General features: G+C 40.7%; 1 protein-coding gene across 2 annotated transcripts in view; it reads left to right on the forward strand.

Moving 5' to 3' along the window:
- The first annotated feature begins 7,120 nt into the window (after positions 1–7,120).
- Positions 7,121–23,901, forward strand: part of POPDC3 (popeye domain cAMP effector 3) — a 112,778-nt gene continuing 95,997 nt past the window's right edge. Inside the window, exon 1 of one of the 2 annotated variants that reach the window (XM_077487185.1) lies at positions 7,121–7,399. The gene's annotated coding sequence lies outside the window, so the exon portion shown is untranslated. The remainder of the gene's footprint in view (positions 7,400–23,901) is intronic. The other variant, XM_077487184.1, reaches the window with a different exon arrangement.

The following is a 23,901-nucleotide window of genomic DNA, read 5'->3' on the forward strand; positions in this document are numbered from 1 at the left end:
CATTGAAATATAGATCTCAAGCTGTTTCTAAAGCCAGTTCTGATAGTAATATCAAAGTTCTTAATCTGATACATACAGCAAGGATCACTGCCTCACCTTATATATTATTGGCGACTGACATTGAGAAAGCTTTGGATGAAGTAAATGGCAAATAAAAAAACTTGGTGCTATAGCATTTAGGTTTAAGGGAAACCCTGTTAAAGTGGGTCAATGCCAACTATTCTACTCCCACAGCCTGAGCCAAGATAAATGGGGTCTTCTCAAACTCTTTCACATTATGTATAGCAGCACTTCTCAGCTGTCCTCTATCGACCCTCCCCATTTTAGAACCCTTTCTATGGAAATTATGTGAAAATTCTGACATTTACTGTACTACACTCTACTATACTGTTCCCATCCCAACCCCGTTATTTCCTTCCACAGTCTCTTAAAAGGATTCCAGATCTATAGAGAACTCTCCTATCTGAAATTTAATTGACAAAATCAGAAGCCATAGAGTAAGCAATTCCCACACATGACATTCACAATGAACCTTCTTAAATATTTACAGATAATACTGGAAACGCTAATCACGGGCAACCTGAAGTATAACCATGGTCTAAATATTCCTCCCCTCCTATAAAAGGGTAGAACTCTGCTTTTGAAGTATAATTCAGGCTTGTTTTCATGGTATAGATGCTGTAATATTATCAAAATGTCTATTTTACCCAGATTCTTCAATCTCCTTGTGTTTCTAACTATTCATATCCCTCACTCTTACTTGACACAGGTTAACTCCTTCTCCTCAACTTTTGTCTGGGCCGTTAGATGCCCTAAATTCAAATGTGAGCTTCTTATGGAGAAAGCCTTGCCTGATCTAACCAAATATCACTGGTGAATCACAGATGAGAGATTGGTGGACTTGTGCAAGCATGACCATTCTAAAGTGGTTGTAAACTTCTGTCACGAAATATGAACAAAGCATATAGTATTTACTTGTCTTAATCCAGAGCACTAAATGTCATTTCTGTACACTGGCTCATTTCTCTGCTACCAGCGTGAATAACTTCTGACAATTTTTCCTGACACCAAGAGAAAACGATCAAAGGGGAGAGAGCTCCAGCACACAGACTTTGATTGACAGCCTCAGCATTGTTTCTGTGTAATCGGCTATCACTGAGATCTGCAGAGTGCTTTATAAAAGCTCAGACAAGCTGTATAAATTCCAAACTTTGAATTGCTGTAAAAAAGAGAGGGCTGCAGATGGACAGGTACAGATTTTAGGTTGATTTGTTTCTTCTCTGTGTATCACCTGAGGCCAGTTACTTGGTATCGGGTATATGTAAGGGTACAATCCACACTCACGGAACCCCTTAAGAGACAGACTGGTGTTCTTCTCAGCTTCCACCACTACTGAAGACCCATTGTACTCAAAGACTTTTTCCAGGACAATCTCTCCCCAAATCATCCCCTCTCTAACCAATAATTTGCAACCAGGGATTACCCTTAGGGAACATCTGCAGCTGCCTGAGTACCTGAACAGTGACTGCATATGGTAGGATGCAGTCACTATATGGCAAAGAAATTTCAACCCAAGCCCATTTGATATTAAAATCAATCTCTATCAAGCTGAGTGGTGTCATCAGGGCCACCCACTGCTCGAATTTTGGCAAATTCAGAAGGAATCAGCATACATTTGAGCAAGGTATATCCAGCACACTGTTTCTTTAAAGCTGAACTCCAGGAAACCTAAAAGTCCTTGTTTTCAGTGGGGCTTCTCCCACACTGCAGGGCTAACTGCTATTTTATGCCTAGGGGACCAGGTAAAGCAGTTTTACTTACCCTGCTATGGGAGTGAAGGATCAGGTAAGTCAAAGTGTTTTTGCTGTCCCAAACATAAATGAGAAGGTAAAGCAACATTAAACCCATAGCTCCCAACTGTCCCTGATTTTGATAGACTGTCCCTGATTTGGACAAAGTCCCTCTGTCACTCTTTCCTCTTCAGTGGTCTCTCATTTTGGTCTGATCTTTATAGTTGTATATAAAATGCACTATTTGTCTTTCAAAAAGTGTTTCCCAGTGCTAAACCTTTCAACCAATTTCTAAATTGCTGCATTTGTATATTTCAAAAGCCAATATAAAGGAATAGTAGTGGTAAAAAAAAGTTGTGGCTTTAAAGTGTTACTAAGCTGAGGACACTGCATTCACTATATCTGGTCTCCCACAGTACACAGGATATGGAAATGCTATTATTTTAGTAAATATAAACCGCTAAATACCTTTTCCCATCAGCGGAATATAGCAGTCTTGTGACTTCTATCAGTTCCTGGTTAAAGATTGTAGGAGAAGTTTTCATACTGCACTGAGCTGTCCTATCAGGATGCAGGACCCCTGACCCTCTATCTGGACAGAGCTGATTGGCCCTGTGCTGATCACATGCACTCTGCCAAGAAAAGAAAAAAACTCTCTAGCAATACACACCAAACTGAGCATGTGCAGCCTAACTCTCCTAACTCAGTCTTATCCAGACCTGCTTTGGATTCAGAGGAAGCAGAGGAGGATCTGTGCATATAGGATCAAACAGCCTTTTTATGCAATTCAGAGGGTTAACCCCTTAGGTTCCACAGTGAGTATAACAAGCATGCTTTACTGTATATACACACTGATTTTACTATTGTGGGTTTATTTTTTGTATAATTCAGAGTCTTCTAGCTGCAAAGATGTGGCTTGCAACTTTTTTGACCATCCTGCAAGCGCACCGCTCCAGTGTGAAATGCCTTTTTAAAGATTTTAACCCCCTGATTGCCCCTAGAGTTAACCCTTTCACCAGCGATCACCGTATAAGTGTCACTGGTGACGCTGGTTAGCCAGTTCGTTATTTAGGTTCCCCGTCCGGGTTTTTTATAGCGTCAGGGACCCCCATATACTACCTAATAAAGTTTTTAACCCCCTGATTGCCCCTAGTTAACCCTTTCACCAGTGATCACCGTATAAGTATTACGGGTGACTCTGGTTAGTTAGTTTGCTTTTTATAGCATCGAGGCACTCACCATTTATTACCCAATAAAGGTTTAACCCCCTGATCACCCGGCGGGTGATATCAATTAGGTTTTAGGGTAAGGGTCTGCGTCGCCCCAGGCAGCGCTAGGTTAGTGCCAGTACCGCTAACACCCACGCGCAAAGCATACACCTCCCGTAGTGGTATAGAATCTGAACAGATCAATATCTGATCTGATCAGATCTATACTAGCGTCCCCAGCAGTTTAGGGTTCCAAAACTCAACATTCCATAATGCATTGTTAGCGGGATCAGCCCAGATACCTGCTAACACCTGCGTTTTGCCCCTCCGCCCAGCCCACCCAAGTGCAGTATCGATCGATCACTGTCACTTACAAAACACTAAACACATAACTGCAGCGTTCGCTGATCCCTGCGAGCGCTAACAGTTTTTTTTGGTAGCGTTTTATATTTAAATCCTGAAAGCAGTGCTTGGTTTTCGGGGTCCCGTAAGCGGCTAGGCTCCCAAAAAGTCCCCCACATGTGATATCACCGTACTCGGGAGAAGCAGCAGAATTTAATTTGGGGTGTAATTTCACTTATGCCCATAGCATGTGTGAGCAATATATCATTTAGTGACAACTTTGTGCAAAAAAATTTTTTTTTTAATATTCCTGCAACTTGTGGCAAAATATAAAATATTTCATGGACTCAACATGCCTCTCAGTAAATAGCTTGGGGTGTCTACTTTCCAAAATGGGGTCATTTGGGGGGGGTTTGTGCTATTTTGGCATTTTATGGCCTTCGAAACTGTGATAGGTAGTGAGGAGTGAAATCAAAAATTTGCACCCTTAGAAATCCTGAAGGCAGTGATTGGTTTTCGGGGTGCCGTACGCGGCTAGGCTCCCAAAAAGTCCCACATATGTGGTATCTCCGTACTCAGGAGAAGTAGCAGAATATATTTTGGGGTGCAATTCCACATATAACTATGGCATGTGTGAGCAATTTATCATTTAGTGACAACTTTTTGTAAACTTTCTTTTTTTTTGTGTCATTTTTCAATCACTTGGGACAAAAAAAATATTCAATGTGCTCAACACGCCCCTCAGCAATTTCCTTGGGGTGTCTACTTTCCAAAATGGGGTCATTTTGGGGGGGGGGGTTGTACTGCCCTGCCATTTTAGCACCTCAAGAAATGAGATAGTCATAAATTAAAGGCAGTCATAAATTAAAAGCTGTGTAAATTCCAGAAAATGTACTCTAGTTTGTAGACGCTATAACTTTTGCGCAAACCAATAAATATACGCTTATTAACATTTTTTTTACTAAAGACATGTGGCTGAATACATTTTGGCCTAAATGTATGACTAATATTTAGTTTATTCGATTTTTCTTATAACAAAAAGTAGAAAATATATTTTTTTTTAAAAAAAATTCAGTCTTTTTCCTTTTATATCGTAAAAAATAAATATCGCAGAGGCAATCAAATACCATCAAAAGAAAGCTCTATTTGTGGGAAGAAAAGGACGCAAATTTCGTTTGGGTACAACATTGCATGATCGCGCAATTACCAGTTAAAGCAGTGCAGTGCGAAATTGTAAAAAGACCTCTGGTCCTTAGGCTGACAATTGGTCCGGGGCTTAAGTGGGTAAAATGCGAATCAATTTATAACTATTTTGAAATGCGTTTTTCTAGATATTTTTGTTGGTATTCTGTTTATCACTGTTAAAATAAACCTACCATTACAATTATAGACTGACCATTTCTTTGTCAGTGGGCAAATGTACAAAATCAGCAGGGGATCAAATACTTTTTTCCCTCACTGTACATGTTCCCCAGGGCAGTAATATATATGGAAAATGCGCAGCGCTAAGCAAATAATGATCAATATCAAAAATAACATATGAAAAAATGCAATATAAATAGTGACACGTGTTCCGTGAGTAGGCCCTCATACCCTTTTTATGTCCAATAACTTGCATATAAGCCTTCAAATTGGGGGACTTTTGATTTTTCAAGTTCGGGTCCCTTAGACTTTAATATGGTTTGCGGTTTGGGTTCAAACTTTTTCCATGTTCGGGAGTTCTGGTGCAAATCTGAACCGGGGGGGGGGGGGGATGTTTGGCCCATCTCTACTTATAATGTGTTAGCTGGAGGTCAGCTTTCATTTGCTAGTTAAAGGATCTGTTACCCCAACACTTCATATTCCTGATATGTGCCTGCTGTACCATGAACTTTAATGAGAATGTATCCTGTTCTCTTTGTTTTGCTTCCTTTATGTGAAATCCCTGGTGTTCCTGACAGTCCTTTTGCGTTACTATTAAAAACTGACCACACTAGGCAGCAGAGCACACAGTGGTCAGTCCTCTAGCTATGCTGGGAACTCAGTATGCTCTCCTCCAATGATCAGACACACCCCGCTGCACACTGCAAAGCTATTGACTGGGAAGCTCAGTGTACTGTTGCTTCTCCTCCCCCAGCTCTTATGCAGCTAAGAACAGAGGGAATATGATCACTTATAAAAAGAAAAAAGGAAAAAAGGTATTTGTAATGTTTTTTTTATCTCTATATAAAAATGTTTTGCCTTTCATTTTTATTTTAAACTGAATAGGTTGTTTTACAAAGTGATTGTTTACAAAGACAGGAAGCATGTTGCTGGCCAGGCAAAAAAAAAAAGCACATCTTGTAAGCTGCAATATATTAAAGTTTTGTTTTTGGTTTTAACACGTTACTAAATCCACAATAGTAAAATCATTCTGTGTATGCAGTAAAGCATGCTTGTTATACTCACTGTGAAACCTAGGGGGTTAATTCTCTGCATTGTGTAAAAATGCTGCTTGATCTTGTATGCACAGATCCTCCCCTCCCTGCACTGTCCCCCTGGACAAGTCCGGATAAGCCAGGCCAGAGCCTTTGGAGTCAGGCTGCACATGCTCAGTTTGGTATGTATTGCTAGAGAGTTTTTCTGGGGAAGGTGCATGTGATCAGCACAGGGCCAATCAGCACTGTCCAGACAGATGATCAGGAGTCCTGCAGCCTGATGGGACAATCGGAGGAGAATGAAAACTCTTCCTACAAGTTTCAAGACAGATATACAGGCATACCCCACTTTTAAGTACACAATGGGGTTTATTTACTAAAGCTGGAAAGTGCAAAATCAGGCTCACTTCTACATAGAAACCAATGAACTTCCAGGTTTTATTACCAAAGCTTAATTGAACAAGCTGGGGTTAGAAGCTCATTGGTTTATGTGCAGAAGTGAGACTGATTTTGCACATTCCAGCTTTAGTAAATAAACCCCAATGTGTACTTAAAAGAGGGCTATGCCCAGGGGCAGACTGACAACTCATGGGGCCCACGGGCAATAGGAGATTATGGGGCCCCCAGGCAATCAGAGATTATGGGGCCACACAGTATACACAAACACAGTAAAAAAAAATCACACAGTATACACAGACATGTTTCTATTGGCTGAGAAGGTACTGGAGAGGCCGGGCAGCTATAATCTCAGGATTTTTACCAAAAGGATGTCAGTAAGGGACATTTTAGAGACAGATGTAAAAAAAAACACAGATTTTTACATAATGTCCCTGGTTTTACTGAGGCTGGCCACCCTGATGGGGTCCTCTATTGGCCTGGGGCCCTTGGGCAGTGCTGAATGGTCAGTCGCCCCTGGGTATGCCTATATACTGCTGATGGGAAAAAGTATTTATCAGTTTATATTTACTAAAATAATTGCATTTCCATGTTCTGTGTACTGTGGGAGACCAGATATAGTGAATTCAGCCCCACTTTTAGTTTTTCCCTGGATTCATGCCTTTAACCATCTTGGGATTTGAGATCAACACAGATCTACCCCAAAAAAATGAAAAAAACACTATAAATTGTCAGGTTGGATGGATCATTTGGTCTTTTGCTGTTTTAGTGACCTACCCAGGAGTGTTTGGATAACTCCTTTAACAGATGAGTTCTTCCATTTAGAGGAAAGGACATTTCTCGGTCGGTATGGTAATGTCTGATGCCTGTATTCCCTGGCTGGCAGTATATTGCAGAGTAGCAGGAGCAGGTATCCCATACTGTACTTTCCACATACTCGGCCCCTCCCCTCCTCCTCCTCCTGCCTCCAGCTGTCAGTGTGGCCCCGCCCCCGGCGTGTCTCCAGCACTCGGAGCGGTGCAGGCTGTGCTGGGAAGGGGAGTTGCTCGGCGGGTGCACGGCTGCAACCTTCTCCCTTCTTTCTCACTATTTTAGTCACCCCCCCAACCCACCTACCCATCCCCCGGTCACCGATCAGCTCGGCAAACTTTCCCGGGACGGACGATCTGCACACACAGGTAAGAGGACAGCGGTCACTGGGATCACACATGGCTCTGCTAAACTTCCCATCAAAGTCATCAGATCGGCAGCAAGTGGCACATCGCCAGTAAGTGTCATCAGATCGCCTATAAGTGTCAGATCGCCTGTATGTGTCATCAGATCGCCTATAAGTGTTAGATCGCCTGTATGTGTCATCAAATCGCCTACAAGTGTCAGATTGCCTGTATGTGTTATCAGATCGCCTATAAGTGTCAGATCGCCTATACGTGTCAGATCGCCTGTATGTGTCATGAGATCCCCTATAAGTGTCAGATCTCCTGCATGTGTCATCAGATCGCCTGTATGTGTCATCAGATGGCCTCTATGTGTGAGATCAGCAATGAGTGTCAGATCATCAGTAATGGTCATCTAATATCAAATCACCACTAATGGTCTTCCGATCGGCGCTAAGTGTGATCAGATCGCAGACACGTTGCTCATGTATCTGTGGGGCGATGACGGGTGGGCTGCCATTCACTGACCAGCAGGCAGAGCAGTAAGAGGAGAGTGGGAAGTGATCAGATGATTATATTTCATCTGACATAGGTGAAAGCAGCAGGGATGAAGTAAGTGAAGATCAGCTCTCTTGTTGTGTATAGGGAGTGACAGGTATTTCTTCAAGGGATCCCTAGAGTGTATGCTGGGATTGCTATCTCAGGAAATCCCCCAGTCCCTGGTGACATATAACCCTAGATGATCAGCAGCCTGCTCTGCAGCACTGGCAGCCTATAAATAAATGTGTTTTGCATTGTGTGCATGCAATACACAAGTAGGACTTTCCTGGGTAATGCCATGCATACATTTACCCAATGATACCCGGGTGATCATTCATAATCACAGGCTTATTTAGGCTACTAATAATGCCTTGTCTCTTTAATCCATCATGAAGAAGATATTGACTGTATAGTGGTTAGAATTGATCTGATTTTAGAACAGTGGATAGTGGGGTATGGAAGCCTTGGCTGTGTACACTGTATAGTTTGCTGGATGCCATAAGAGTAATGTCTGGCCTGTGATCAGAGACCATACTGTTATATGTTACCTTTGTGTACTAGCTGGATGGATGCACCTAATGATATAACTGAAAGTAATATTTCCAAATGTCCCATGCGGTGTGCATGCTGTTGCTGTATTTAGAATAGCTTGAGAGGCAGCGTCTTGTCATCACACCCTGCTTCTTCCTCATTCGCCTTGTAAATTGATATACAGCCTGCAAGGCAATATATACAATAGTTCATTCATTTGCAAGATGAAGCATTGCATGCTAGCCCTTGAAAGTGAAACACGCTATAAAATGATAGAAGATAAATGGAATCTATAATGATAGAAGAAGATAAATGGAATCTATAATCTATAATGATAGAAGAAGATAAATGAAATTTATAATCTATAATGATAGAAGAAGATAAATGGAATCTTTAATGATAGAAGACGATAAATGGAATCTATAATCTATAATGATAGAAGAAGATAAATTAAATCTATAATGGTAGAAGAAGATACATGGAATCTATGATAGAAGAAGATAAATGTAATCTATAATGATAGAAGAAGATAAATGGAATCTATAATCTATAATGATAGAAGAAGATAAATTAAATCTATAATGGTAGAAGAAGATACATGGAATCTATAATGATAGAAGAAGATAAATGTAATCTATAATGATAGAAGAAGATACATGGAATCTATAATCTATAATGATATAAGAAGATAAATTAAATCTATATTCTATAATGATAGAAGAAAATACATTAAATCTATAATCTATAATGATAATAGAAGATAAATGCAATTTAAGATAGAAGATAAATGCAAAAATATTATGATAGAAGATAAATACAATCTAGCGATAGAAGAAGATAAATGCAATCAACAATGATAGAAGAAGGCCAATGCAGTCTATAATGATAGAATTATAGAATTAGTCTATAATGCATATCACACTGATGATTAAAATCAATTTCATCCTTAAATCAGTTCACCAAAGTTTGTTGTAAATATTGATAAGACATCTGAGGAATCATAGACTGCGCTCATGTTGTGGTTCCGAAATCTTTGCTCGCTTTAACATTTATGTGCTATGTTACTCTTTACAGTCTGGTGCTTCAGCCTTTAAAATGATTTAAACACATGCCGATCTTGATTTTACTTTTTTCCGTAAAGTTCCCGAGCCAGCACAACTTAAAAAACAAATTTCCTTTGTCCTCAAGCAGAACATGCAGTACAAAAAAATTAGAAAATGTAAATTCGTAACTTTATTTTTGCAGATGCAATTTTTGTGTTAATACCTGAACTGGCCATTTTAGCCAGAAACTATTTTAATTAAATATTTTTAAATATTTCATATTTTTTTTCTCTCCATCTCAGGCAATTTTAAATTATGTAATGTGTTATTATTACCAAACTTAGATTCACATATACCCAAAGCAGGCCATGTTTCTCTAACATCCAGGCAGACAAACCAATGTATTATCTAGGAGCCGATGCGAGTGTCCAGCGGGCGCGATGACCGCCGGACACTCGTGATCGTTCATGACAGAGCGAGAACCGGGATCTGTGTGTGTAAACATCCTGGTTCTCTCAGGGGAGAGCAGACAGATTGTGTGTTCCTACAAAGTAGGAACACCGATCTCTCTTTTCTCCTAGTCAGTCCCATCCCCCCTACAGTTAGAACACCCCTAGGGAACACAGTTAACCCCTTGATCGCCCTCTGGTGTTCCCTTCCCTGCCAATGACATTTATACAGTAATCAGTGCATTTTTATAGCACTGATCGCTGTATAATTGTCAATGGTCCAAAAAATGTGGTAAAAGAGTCCAATTTGTCCGCCGCAATATCGCAGTCCCAATAAAAATCACAAATCACCACCATTACTAGTAAAAAAAACATAATAATAAAAATGCCATAAATCTATCCCAAATTTTGTAGATGCTATAACTTTTGCGCAAACCAATCAATATACACTTATTGTGATTTTGTTTCGTTTTTTTTTTACCAAAAATATGTAGAAGAATACATATTGGCCTAAACTGAGGAAAAACATTGTTTTTTTTAATTTGGCATATTTATTATAGCAAAAAGTAAAAGTTATAGGGGTTGATTTACTAAAGGCTAATCCACTTTGCACTGGAAGTGCACTTGGAAGTGCAGTCACTGTAGATCTAAAGAAAAGATCTGAAATGAGGGGAAGCTCTGCTGATTTTATCATCCAATCATGTGCAAGCAAAAATTCTGTTTTTTATTTTTCTTACATGTCCCCCTCGGATCTACAGCGGCTGCACTTCCAAGTGCACTTGAAGTGCAAAGTGGATTTGCCTTTAGTAAATAAACCCCAATGTGTTTTTTTTTTAAAATTATCACTCTTCTTTTGTTTATAGCGCAACAAATAAAAACCACAGAGGCAATCAAATACCACCAAAAGAAAGCTCTATTTGTGGGGAAAAAAGGATGTCGATTTTGTTTGGGTACATGTATGTTATCCACCAAAGCATACAGTGCAAAGAAGCTCAGCAAAGCATCGATAATACAGAGGGCTGGTAAAATAAGTGCTTACATTTAAAGAGAACCTGTCATTTCAGATCCATCATGGCAGTGGCTGTTAGCGCGCATGCACTCACCTGCTGCCGCCGCGTCCCTCACCTTATTGTGTTACCGCCACAAGTGAATGGTGAGTCAACAGCAGGTCAGAGTAGCTGCAGGACAGAGATGACAGTTGTTCTTAAAAATTATAATTTAAATCAAGTGGATTTAAATCAAGCCTTTTTACTAGTAATTTAAATCAAATCCATCCTGTTGTAAAGGAAAAATATATATTTATATAAAATAACAACATGTTATACTTACCTGCTCTGTGCAGTGTTTTTTTTTGCACAGAGCAGCCCCGATCCTCCTCTTCGTGGGTCCAACACCGGTGCTCTGGCCCCTCCCATTTTCCGAGTGCCCCCATAGCAAGGTGGTTTCTGTGGGGACACTCATGTGTGCTCGCTCCTGAGCCTGCTTTCTGCGTCCACAAGACATGGGTCATGGCTCAGCCCCACCCCCTGCTCCCGCCTCACTGTCTGATTGACAGCAGAGGGAGCCAATGGCCTTAGGTCTTGTGCACATCACTGGATTGAGATGGGGCTTAGGTAAGTATCGGGGGGCCTGAGAGGGGAGCTGCACATTGAAGGTTTTAAAAAAAAAGATATATATATAGAACGGCAGAGCTTTGCAAATTTGTTGTGCCACATCTGATAATAGAAAGCTAAAAAAGAGGGACCCCTAGTGGTGGATTTTGAAGGCACGTACAAAACATTCAAATAGAAAAAGAACAATTTTATTTATTCATTACATTGATATAGAATCATGTCATAAAAGGTCATTTAAGAACAACATAGTAGAAGACACAGTACAATTAGCTAGTAAGCTTATCACCTATACAAGATACAATTGGCTATAGAGCTTATCACCCTACGCGTTTTGGAGTGCTGGGAGTCTCCTTACTCAGGGGTGAATATAAAGCATTGAACGTAATTCTGATGGAGGATACAAATGACAGGGTATTAGGACATGAAAATAATTACAGACATTATTTGCTGTTTTATCTATGTACTTACATATCAAAGTATAGTAATGTACAAATGCAGTATAATATTCGTAAAAAACAGCAAGGCGGATCAGGTATGATGGATGGCTTCCCAATATCCAAGGCTCCCATGTATGGATGGTATTGAGCAAAGTTCTAGAATGTCATTTTTTTTTATTTTTTTTTTACTGCCAATAGGAAGGGGGGGTCCTGGAGATCCCCAGAAAGGTTCCGCTGAGTGAATCTGGGAGAAACACTGAGGCGAAAAAGTGCTAAGCCCTAAGCGCATTTTTGCCTCAGTGTTTCTCCCATATTCACTCACTGGGAGCTTTGGATACTGGGAAGCAATCCATCTTACCTGATCTGCCTTGCTGTTTTTAACAAATATTATGCTGCATTTGTACAACACTATACTTTGATATGTAAGTACATAGATAAAACAGCAAATAATGTCTGTCAGAGTTCAAATTTTTTATTTAAAGAAAAAAAAAAATGTAAGTCTGTTTTTCAGACAGAACTGTAATATAATATGTATGACAGACTCCCTTGTCATAGGCAGGTGATAAAAGCTACCTGAGCTTGCTGTCACTTATGCCAGCCATACAAAAACAATGTCCTTAAAAAAATAAAAATAAAAATTTAAGAGTGTTTGTTTGATTTTCTAATCGTTAGTGGGGTAAAATCGATGTTTGAATTTTCCCATCACTGTGGGTGAAAACTAAGGAGCACAATAGAAAACTTCTTGGTAAAAGGCATTTTCATACAGTGTACAGTATAATATAGAGTGCCCTTATAGCAAGGTAAAAAAAACAACAACTTCTGCCTTTAGAACCATTCACTTCCTGCCCAGGACTACATGTCCCAGAGGCATTGCTCCTCACACATTCACAAGCTCTCAGGCACTTATTGACATGTATGGATGGTGTACTGAGTTGTATGTGTGCTGCACTGTATTTCCTTATATGTAAACAAATAATGCATTCTGTATGCAGGCCAACTAATCGGCTGACTGATTAATCGATTATGAAAATAGTTGACAACTATTTTCATAATCGATTAGTGTTGATTAATCAATTAGTTGTTTCGGCCCTAGTACTTACACTAGTTGGTGTTAGAAAATATACTTTTTATATATTTTAAAGATTTATTTATGTTAAGATATTCACAGAAAATATTTCAATATACTGGGACATTGTCAGAGACATATTGTAAGTTACAATACAAAATGTCAGCAGTAAGTGAGTCCGTAAATGACAACACCCCATTCATAGTTACATAGTTACATTGTTAGGTTGAAAAAAGACACAAGTCCATCTAGTTCAACCATAAAAAAAAATCATACAATCCCATATACCCAATCCTATACCAACAGTTGATCCAGAGGAAGACGAAAAAAACACCAGCAAAATATGACCCAATTTGCTACAGCAGGGGAAAAAAATCCTTCCTGATCCCAGAGAGGCAATCAGATTTTCCCTAGATCAACTTAACCTATAATTGTTAGTACCCAGCTATATTATGCACATTTAGGAAAGAATCCAGGCCTTTCTTAAAACAATCTAATGAGCAGGCCAGAACCACCTCTGGAGGGAGTTTATTTCACGTTTTCACAGCTCTTACTGTGAAGAAACCTTTCCGTATTTGGAGATGAAATCTATTTTCCTCTAGACGTACGGAGTGCCTCCGTGTCCTCACTGTTGACCGTAAAGTGAATAACTTAACACCAAGTTATGGACCCCTTATACATTTGTACATGGTGATCATATCCCCCCTTAATCTCCTCTTCTCAAGAATAAATTCAGTTCCTCTAATCTTTCCTCATAGCTGAGTTCCTCCATGCAGGTACCTAGTGGATAACTGATTCTATCCTGAAGGTCTGATACCTTGGACTCTTCATGGTTGTAATCCTGTAGCAGAGATGGTTAATTGAAGTGGACCTTTGGCTGTATATGAGGCAGGCCACACATATTTTGGATATTCTTAGTTGTAAAAGCTTTTTGCAATAAGTGTGCAGTCATGGAAGGAAGATTAAAAGAATACTAAAAAGAGAATGAGTTCAAGAGGAAGGAGAGGAGGAATAGATAAATGATATTAACTAAGGAGTGGGGGGGTATTGGATATCTGGGTCATGGGAGGGGTGCCATCAAATATTCTACTTTGATAGGAGAATTCATGAAATATTAGCTTTAAATCATGGAGTATCCAAGAAAATGACCCAGATAGTCCAGGTGACAATAATATATACTGTATTGTCAAAAGTATTGGGGCACCTTCCTTTACACGCACATGAACTTTAATGGCACCCCAGTCTTAGTCCGTAGGGTTCAATATTGGGTTGGCCCACCCTTTGTAGCTATAACAGCTTCAACTCTTCTGGGAAGGCTGCTCACAAGGTTTAAGACTGTGTCTATGGGATTGTTTGACCATTTTTCCAGAAGCACATTTGTGAGGTCAGGCACTGATGTTGGATGAGAAGACCTGGCTCACAGTCTGCTCTAATTCATCCCAAACGTGTTCTATCAGGTTGAGGTCAGTCAAGTTCCTCCACCCCAAACTCGTTCATCCCTGTCTTTATGGACTTTGCATTGTGCACTGTTGCACAGTCATGTTGGAACAGAAAGGGACCATCCTCAAACTGTTCCCATAAATTTGGGAGCATGAAATTGTCCAAAATGTCTTAGTATACTGACGCCTTAAGAGTTCCCTTCACTGGAACTAAGGGGCCAAGCCCAACCTCTGAAAAACAACCCCACACCATAATCTCCCCTCCACCAAATGATTTGGACCAGTGCACAAACATTCCCATAGACACGATCCTAAACCTTGTGGACAGCCTTCCTAGAAGAGTTGAAGCTGTTATAACTACAAAGGGTGGGCCAACTCAATATTGAACCCTACGGACTAAGGCTGGATTGGCACCTATGCATTTTTAGTGCTTTTTTGCATTTTGCAGATTTGTACTACAGAACGTGTTCCATAGGAAACCATGTTGAATGGGCTGTAGTGCAAATCTGCAAAATGCGAAAAGCACTAAAAATGCATAGGTGTCAATACAGCCTTAAAGACTGGGATGCTATTAACCTCCCTAGCGGTGATCCTGAGTCTGGCTCAGGTTGGGATTTCAGTGCCATAAGCGGTAACCCCGAGCCAGACTCTGGATCGCATCGCTGGATACAGGGAGACTTACTTACCTTGTCCCCTGGATCCAGCGATGTCCTCCGTGCTGTGTGATCGAGCTGTCCTCCTCTAGATTCAGACAGTGCCCGAGTGCCGCCGAGCTCCGTTCCCTGCGAAGTTATGGCACACGGGAGCAGAGATCGGCGCCAAATTCAAAAAAGTAAAAACACACAAAACACACACAGTACTGTAATCTTACAGATTACAGTACTGTATAAAAAGATTACACACCCCCTTTATCCCTAGTCCAGTGCCCTGCATGCACTTTTATATTATAAATACAGTTTTTTCTGCCTGGAGTTTGGAGATTGCCCACAGCAACCAAAAAGTGTCCCTTTATGTCAAAAGTGATTTTAGACCAACTAGAAAACAGCGATATTAAATTATAATCACTTGCAGAATTGAGCGATAGCGATTTGTGGGGAAATTTGTCATCAAACACTAAATCTAATGACAGCGACAATTCTGCAAATGAGCAAATTTCAGTGTTTTTGGATTTGATTACATTATTGAATAACTTTTATTATTATTTATGATATTATAAATTTTATCATATCCGGGATGTCTGCTAGACTCTGGTTTGAACAGATTTAAGAGAGTTATTCCTAAGAATTGCAGGCCTACAATATAAAACGCTAAATTTCCATGCAAAATAATTGTACCGCTTTCAGCACCTAAAACCAGAACTAATCATACCGCCAGGGAGGTTAAAGTTTATGTGCTTGTAAAGGCAGGCGCCCCCAATACCTTTGATAGTATAGTGTAGGTTGAGTACCTGTCATAGGCCTGAGCTATCAGTTGTTCTAAGCGCTGTTAGTTCAGTACTCCACTTTTTTATCATATAAAAAATTTACATTTTTTCTTTTTAAAAACACATCTGCATGAATTGTTTTTTTCAGCGATAAGGGCAGGTGATAGGAAACTGGGATAACTGATGACATTTTTGAAAGCAAGGAGAAACATACAACCTGTATGGAGGTATATTCATTTCCCAATATAGACCTCTACTACAAACCAGCAATTCTGATCACTGAGCTGAACGTGAATTTTGGGAGGTTAGATTTCCTACTCCTGGTTTGCCTTTCAAAGCATGCTTTCTGGACTTGTTTTCTTTCTTACAATAGATTTATAATTAAAGCACACAGAAAAATAATCAAGCATGGATTTGTTAGTTTGTGTGCTTTTTTTTTCTCCATATTTTTTGATTACGAGCTGCAGCAGTATCTGTACAGCACTCTTCTAATCAAGAATTTTGTGGATGATTGGAGGGTTCTGTGTTGGATTTTTGATGGCTAGAACTCCCAGGAGAAATATATTACGTGTAACAGGTTTAATTTAGGGAACATTTCTTCTACAATTTAATTTTGTGTGCATTGTTGTGTGAATTTTCAGGACATCTTCTGTAGGAAATATTGTGGAATATTGTATGAAAAACGTAGTAATGACAGACTTGTCATGCATTTGTAGAATCCTCTGAATTTTAGAAAGATCAGCGTAAAAAACATTTGTCAGGATGATTTATGATGTTCCGGTTATTTCATTATAAAATCTGCAAAGAGCATCATTAATAAATGTGACCTTAGATAAAGTGATAGCATTTCTCCCTGATTACTACAAAATAAATGAAAAATATCACAAAATTTAGATGTCTAGCCTTATAAAACATAATGTGATATGAATCAAAACTTTTCTGACCTGCAGCTTTAGATGTTTTACATTACTTTCACATGTATGTACACTTAAAGAAACCCTGCACATTAAAATATATTATACACAGGTGGCCAGATTAGGGCCAGCTGACAGTTTTTCATGCAGACCTGATGGGAAATTCCATGTTAGTTTATAGGTGGCTGATCAACTACCATCCAGGCCTAAATGTAAAAAAAGGAAAAGTTCATCCAAACATGACAGCTGGAAGGTATTTGGATGTGTACGTAAATGGGCGTCCATACTGCAGAATTAATACTAGTCTGAAAAGTTCTAATTTTATAATACAACTGTAGCAAGATCCTGGGTGACCTCAAGGGTTAGGGAGAGCTGACAGCCTTCCTTGTAGAGTGCGTTACCAGGCATGGTGGATGTGATGCAAGAAGAATGATGGACACCAGTCGCATTTTGAATGCAAACAAGAGATTTATTGTCTCTTAACGGAACTGGGGGAGAGCGGGCTAGGGCCAGGACACCCTTGAGTAAATGCAATGATAATTGTCAGACTCTGAGACTTCTATAGGTAGATAGCTATATGATGGAAGGCCTCCAGCCAGATCACACATCTGTATAGGTAGGACCGCTGTCTCCTATGGCAACTAGTCTTGCAACAGTCACTAAGTAGTTGTACATAACTCTTGGTAACACAGAACAGTCCTTTTACTTATTTCACAGTATCCCACTGTAAATCTTCACTCAATGAGCTTCAGTCTCTCACTAGACTTCCAGATCCCAGTCGTCACTGGATCGCCTGAGCTCTCCCACAGCTAGCCCGCTGTATACTGCTCAAGCGTCATCCCTGCTAACTTGCTGGGTCCTTTGCTTGGCACTGGCTGATGCTTTTCCGCTTCTTCACCATTCCTGGCTGGTGAGAAGACTGCTCAGGTACTTGCTTCAGCTTGCTCACAGTAGTCTCCGGTAACAAGATGGCCGGTCCCTTAGTGGCGACAGCTTCCCTTCTACCTCTGACCACAACTGGTTCCCTGTCCGGCTGAACCTTCTCAACTCAGTTGGACTCCAATCCTGCAGTCCCAATCCTACACTGCTTCTCCTGCTCCTGGATAGGCCTCAGGCAGCCTAGCAGCCGGGTGTCCCCAGGATAGGCCTCAGGCTTCCAGCCTAGCAGCCCGGGGCGACATAACACACAACCACCAAGACAGATGCTTAGGTGGCACAGAACCCCGATCACCTGGCTCCACACAAATAAAAAGGCTGTCCCAGCAACCTGCTTTCAATTCACAATAGTGTGAACCCAGCCTGATGGTAAAAAACTTTCTGAGTGTACTTCCCCTTCACCCCAGCCAACCCCTAATACTAACCTGAGCTCTCAAACCAGCCATTGGCTCCTGCTGCTGCCAATCACAGCCAGTGAGCCAATGAGGAGAGAGAGTAGGTGAGGTCGAGCCACTGTGTGTGACTGCTGCTTGCTCTTGGGGCAAGAGAGAGGAGCTTTGAGCGCCGGTGGGGAACCCGAGATTAGGAGGATTGGGGCTGAAATGTGCAAAACCACTGCACAGAGCTGGTAAGTGTAATATGTTTTTTATTTTTATTTTTATCAATTTAGCATGTAGTTGATGATACCACAGTGATCAATGCAATAGGCCTCATTTACATGTGGTGTGGTATACTGTACACCCAGGGCTGTGTTTACCTGATGGGGACACACAGGTGGTCCAATATGGCCCAATAGGACATCCGCCTGGCTGCGGATGCCCATCCCTGAATGCAGACAGTGTGAGTTCTGGAACAAACACACACGCAAGCACCGCAGCCACACGGATATCATATTAACACACTGTTGACATGTCTGTGTAGCTGCTGAGCCTCAATTGACATCATTGGAACTTGTCTGCATGGGGATGCTTAGAACACCTGTGCATCCCTGTGTGGTTAAACGTGGCCCTGCATGGGCATACAGTGCAGTGCACCCCATGTGAACTATGCCGTATTCTGTGTCATGTGACGAATGGCTTACCTTTTACATAGTAACCACAGGAGGTTGCTTTCTCAGCCCTCCCTCCATTCTCAGAGCAACTTGTATTTTTTTTCAATAAATACCTTGAATTTTATGCTTGGACGAGGTGGAGATTGTGACCTCACTGCCCTGCAACTCCACCCTACCCAATCAGAGAACGCCTTGTATTTATTTAAAACATTTAAAAAAAAAAAATAAAAGGTTTCAGTGAAAGGTGGCAATGCTGAGTGAGTAACCCCCTTGTCAATACTATGCAGAAGGGAAGACACTCAGCACAGGACCTGGAAGACGGTTGCTATCTCTGTAGTAGTGTTGATTACTATAGCGATTGATAGCTTGTAACAGTGGTCCAAAGATATGCATACTTACATTAGTCCAAGCTGGATCAATTTAACTACCTTACAATGTAACTCACTTTTTTTTCAAATTCTCCATCACTTCTTCCTTTTTCCAATAGTAGGATGGGATACAACCTCTACAGGGCTTTATGCTCATACCCTGATCAATGTGGTCAGGACTCTGCAGCAGGCTGACTTTACCTACAGCTAGAGGTAGGAAGCTGCTGCAGGGCAGTGAAGCCTTTGAGGGGCTTTGTGCAAACCTGCTCACAGCCTGCTAGTGGCACACTACCAGTGCGGTCGCACAGGGGCTGAGGCTGATTCTGGGAATATTTATTGCTGCGGCCGGTGTATTATCACATCAGCATCACATATTCAGCATACTGTATGTGAGTAGTGCTGTGATGCAGGAGCCGAAGGGTTTCATTGCCTGGTGCCTTGCGTTCAGCAGGCCACATGTGGCAGCCTGGTTAGCCCCATTCGGCCAGTGGCCCAAGGGCTGGACACCAGGGGTTTACATCTATTTATTGGAGAATTCGTTAAAAAATGCCTTACTGAGTATTTCAAATGGTAAGCTAGTTTAACAAACTGTTCATTTAGATGTAGATAATTTTGAATATCTACTTTTTTTTTAATATAATTTATTTTTTATTTTTTATTTTATTACATTTTAGTCTAGAACACAAAACAGATAACAAATACAGTTCACAGTTTCAAAATTGTCAACCACACACAAACTGTTTGTGCTCCACTCCTTAAAATTTGGTTGATCGCATCATTGTCATGAATAGAGGTAATATACATGTATTAATAATTCAAACGATTGAGACCGTAGGACATTACAAGCAGACTTAAGACTTAAGCAGAGGACTGCTACTAAAATATTACAGACTGGATCAAATGTGATCTATTTTAAGGCCTTATATACAAAGATGGTGAGAAACATAAAAATGCTGGGTGTTAAAATCCAGGCGTTTTTCCCCACCAGCGGGAACCATAAGTGCCACGTGAACAGCCATTCAATTGTATGGCAGACTGTGTGGCACCAGTGGTTCTTTGGGCTGTACTCTCATTAATGCTGAAGCTTTTTGGCATTGACTTATACCGATGCATGCGAGTACAATATAATTGCTGAATACTAAACTTTAGCATTCAAAAATACATTGTACATATGTGAGCTGATATATGCTGGTACATTTGTGTCCAGTTCACTAAAGTACGGCTGAAATGGGCATTTACTTGTAAGGCAAGGATGTGCGCAACACATGCAGCTCCCTGGGTGTGGGAAAATGCTCAGGTTTTTATGGCCAGTATTTTTATGCCTCTCCCTGTCTGTGTGCATGAGGCCTAAAGGAAATCTGTCATGAGGGTGCCATTGCCTTCTTTATTTCTTGAAAATGTTTGTTGCCTGCCTTCTTTTTTTTTTGTTGACTCCATTACTTTAAGTACTTGACCTGGAACAAGAACATGGATATGGACTTCTGACCTTCCCGATCTGCTTCCTTGTTCTAACTCTGAAAGTGTCAAAGCCATTGGTAAGCATAACAAGCCAATTGGCATTTTCATCAGTATGTCAGCAATAGCCCCTATACATATTTCATAGCAGCTTTTTGATTGAGTAATTAATAGTGCAAGTATAAGGAAAACAGGATAAGCTGTCAACAATTACCTTGTCTTTCCATTTCTGTCTTTCCAATATCATTTGCAGCCCTGAGGACACAGGTGTGCAAATATCAGCATTCCCAAAGCCGCTATTTGCAATAACATAGCAACGCAGCCTCGCCCCATGCATGAAAATGCTCAAACCTGCCAATAGGTAGCCCAACCATTAGACATTGTATTGTGATATGGGGCAAGTGGTATGTCTAATTTTCACTACTTGGGCATGGAGACAGTTGAGGGGATTCCAGGCAGCATTGGGGGGAGGGGGAGCAGAGCAGGCAAGATAAAGCAAAAGCTCGATACTTAATTTTCACAAAAAGGCAAAAAAATCAGCTTAGAGCTGTCGGCAACAACAAGGATACTACCGCTCAGAGACCTTGTAGCTTACTTTTAGGTTTCTTGCTTTTTTTAATTATTTTTATTTTTTTTAAATATGAAAAATATTTATTCATTCGTCATAGATCCTAATAAGATCCAATAGTTAATATGAAGAATAAAAAAGCTGTGGTAATGGAAAGGAATTTTGCAGTGCTGAATGTTTTTTTAGCATACCACTAGCTGCGGCATTTGTCACATTTGAATGTCACTGGTACTCCAATATCCTGCTGAAGTAGGTTTAAGGTTTAAGTCAAATGCCTTGCAAGATGATCACTTTTTTTAGGATTCTTGCTGTAGCTTACTTTTTATATGCTAGGTCGTATACTTTTTATATAGTCTTTATTTAGATGTTGTGTGTTATTTAATACATTTTTGTATTCACTACTTTGGATATTTTTGAATATTAAATAAAACGTTTTAATAACATATTTTACCTCACTGTATTAGCCACAAGTATCGGCAATAGTAACCATTATTTAAAACTCTGGCACTCTTGCTGTAGTTCTTTTTTGCACCATATAAGGGTTACAGCTAAGATCAAGAGAGCCAGAGCCAGAGAACGGGACATAGTTATAGGTAGATGGACAGCATCCACACCATGGACATTGCCCTTATGGATTCTCACCTCATGGAGGTATGCCTGGGCCACTACATTACCTTAGTTAGGATTAGGGAAAGGACATTATTTGCTATGTACGGTCATACTGCATTTGAACTGTAAAGTTGCATTAACCATCTGATGCTTGTCTGAAGGGTCTGTATTTGCACTATGGGGTATGAAGTAACACAACCACGAAAAGGTTAACTCGGAAGAACAATAAGAGAAGTGTAGTTGCTATGGGTAATCTAAGTGAAAAAACAAGGTACAAGCAACCAGTCGTTAAGCATGGTACCAGGTAAGTTGGCAGTTCCTCCAGTAGCAGAGGGGTTGATGTTCTGCCTCCCTCCCTAGCAGTCTGTATCCAGTGGCAACTCCGCATTACGGAGATCTATGGCCTGGTCAAGAGGTATGGGAAGGAGAGAGTTAAGTGGGAGCATGCATGAGGTCCACGCAAGGTGCTTGGCCGGACCCCATTCTGTTACTGGGAGCGGGGTAACAGAGGTATACTGAACTGATGGAGTGGGTGCAGGCTCAGAACCTCCTTCCTATTGCAAATATACAAGTACAGTGTTTAGTGACATGGGACAATTCGCTTTTCAAGGCAACTCTGTATTTTATTACTGCACACAGAGGAAGCTTATCTCTAAGTTGGGGGAACTGCCTTAATGTTTGACTTTTCACATGACTGCAGTCTATGGCTGGCTCCAGGCATTGATGAGCACACTCCACAGGAGAGGAACCTCACGTGCACAGGCGCAGATGACCCTGACCACCAACAAGCTTACTATATAATCTTTTTTCCATGTAACTACCTGCTGTAATGGGTGTATATAATTGTCAGCACACCATGGATCTACAATCACTGTCCAAAGTTTTTTATTGCAAAGAGATCACATCACAGAGACAAGTATAACTTTTCAGAGCCGTGCATGGGGAGCTATGGGGAGCACAGTTGCTTCCTCATTCACATTTGTTTGTTGGCTTGAGGGATTATATGTCTACCCAGCCCTTTTTTTACTGGGTTTGTCAATTTCCTGTACAGTATTTTCTCAGGAATAGTGTTTTTAACCCTGCGATTTTGACAAATCAGATTTCCTTTCTTGATGTGCTAATCACCAACACCCATGGTACCATTACTACATCTCTTTTTAACAAACTCACTGATAGAAACACCGTGCTTCATTTCCATAGTGCACATCCTACACATCTGCGTAAGAACCTACCCATTTTACAATTTGTGAGAGTTTCAAAAATGACAGAAAACAGCAACTTGAGATAATGTATCACAAGTTTTTGGAGAGTGGCTACCCCACTTGGGTGCTTGATCTAGCTCTTGCCAAAATCTTATCTGATTGACCCAGTGCTTCTTGCGCTGCAGATCGTCCACCGTTTGTCCACACATCCAATCGGGAATCAGGTGTGATTAAATGGGCAGTAAAACGCAACTTGAATATTTTACAATCCGACGATTTTTAGGATCTACTATCAGGACCAGGGATGGGCTTTATGTTCGAGTCGGACATTGGCTGTTCGCCGAACAGCAAACAATTTTGGGTGTTCGTGCCACGGAAAAGTCTATGGGAGAAATCAAAAGTGCGCATTTCTAAAGGCTTATATGCATGGTATTGTCATAAAAAGTGTTTGGGGACCTGGGTTCTGCCCCAAGGGACATTTATCAATGCAAAAAAAGTTTTAAAAAGTGAAATTTTTTCGGGAGCAGTGATTTTAATAATGGGTAAAGTGAAACAAAAGTGTCATATTCCTTTAAATTGCGTACCTGGGGGGTGTCTATAGTATGCCTGTAAAAGGGCACATGTTTCCCGTGTTTAGAACAGTCTGACAGCAAAATGAAATTTCAAAAGAAAAAAAAGTAATTTAAAATTACTCGCGGCTACAATAAATTGTCAGTCCGCAATACAAAGTTCACTGATAAAAACGGCATGGGGCTTTCCCCACAGGGGAACCCCGCACCAAAATTTTAAAATAATGCCGTGGGGTCACCCCAAAAATCCATACCAGACCCTTATCCGAGCACGCAACCTGGCAGGCTGCAGGAAAAGGGGGGGACGAGAGAGTTGCCCCCCCTCCTGAACTGTACCAGGCCACTTGCCCTCAACATTGGGAGGGTGCTTTGAGGTAGCCGCTCAAAGCACCTTGTCCCCAT

This window comes from Lithobates pipiens, unplaced genomic scaffold (assembly GCF_037356315.1).
Source record: "Lithobates pipiens isolate NorthernLeopardFrog02 unplaced genomic scaffold, aLitPip1_a1.2 Scaffold_18, whole genome shotgun sequence".
Lineage (NCBI taxonomy): Eukaryota > Metazoa > Chordata > Amphibia > Anura > Ranidae > Lithobates > Lithobates pipiens.